Consider the following 1,059-nt stretch of genomic DNA (forward strand, 5'->3'; position numbering starts at 1 on the left):
ATGTATGAATGGTTGAAGTAGCACAAAAATTGTGGAAAAAGAAAAGTGCCGAAAAACGTACGGAAGAAAAAAAGATCTCAATTGTGTGAATGTATGGCATTCACACAATAATCATATTTTTAAACTCTCTTAATCAAATATTGTCTATCTGTACACTGATGTTGTTAAAATCACTTATTGATGTAGTTTTATTCATACATTTAGAGGGCAAACTCACCAATATTTGTGTGAATAAACTGCTTGTGCAAAAAAAAAACTAATAATAATCAGATTTTTAAACTCTCACAAAGGGAGACGTGTGCTTCAAACTGTGCTGCCAATCAAACATGAATTGTCTACATGGTGACTTATTTAAAATCTCATTAAATCATGTTTTATTTATGCATTTAAAAGGCAGACTCATATAATAATGTAAACACAATCCATGGAAAAAGAAATCTGATATTTTTTTAGCTCTCACAAAGGGAGACGTGTGCTTCAAACTGCTCTGCCACACCCTGATGCAGTTAAAATCTCATTTTAAATGAGGTTTTAATCATGCATTTAAAGGACACGCTATCATAAATTAATGTAAATTCATTCCAGGGACAAAAATAATCTTATTTAAGATGAAGCGTTTCAACAAAGAACCCATCCAGAGAACCTGACTCAACCTTGTTAGATTTTTCTACCTGTTATTATTGTGTTATTAGCAAAGTTTGTACATTTAAACTGATAAAAGATGGGGTCACACCTTTTTTAATAGTCAAAAGATTTAGGGTGAACTTTACTGTCCAAGCAGCGATTGTTCATGTGATCATCATGTGATCATCATGTGATCATCATGTGATCATCATGTCAACAGTGAAAGCGTGAAGTTTGTGATTCTGCTGCTTCGGTTTCAATAAAACAAACTGACGACCTGAGAGAGGCAGCCCATCATCATACTGGGATCGAGATGACGAGGATGATGATGATGGTGGTTCCCTCTGATTGGCGGAGCAGATCTGACTCAGCACAGTGCTGCCACACACACACACACACACACACACACACACACACACACACACACACACACAC

Source organism: Austrofundulus limnaeus, unplaced genomic scaffold, assembly GCF_001266775.1.
Source record: "Austrofundulus limnaeus strain Quisiro unplaced genomic scaffold, Austrofundulus_limnaeus-1.0 Scaffold85, whole genome shotgun sequence".
In the NCBI taxonomy this organism is placed as follows: domain Eukaryota; kingdom Metazoa; phylum Chordata; class Actinopteri; order Cyprinodontiformes; family Rivulidae; genus Austrofundulus; species Austrofundulus limnaeus.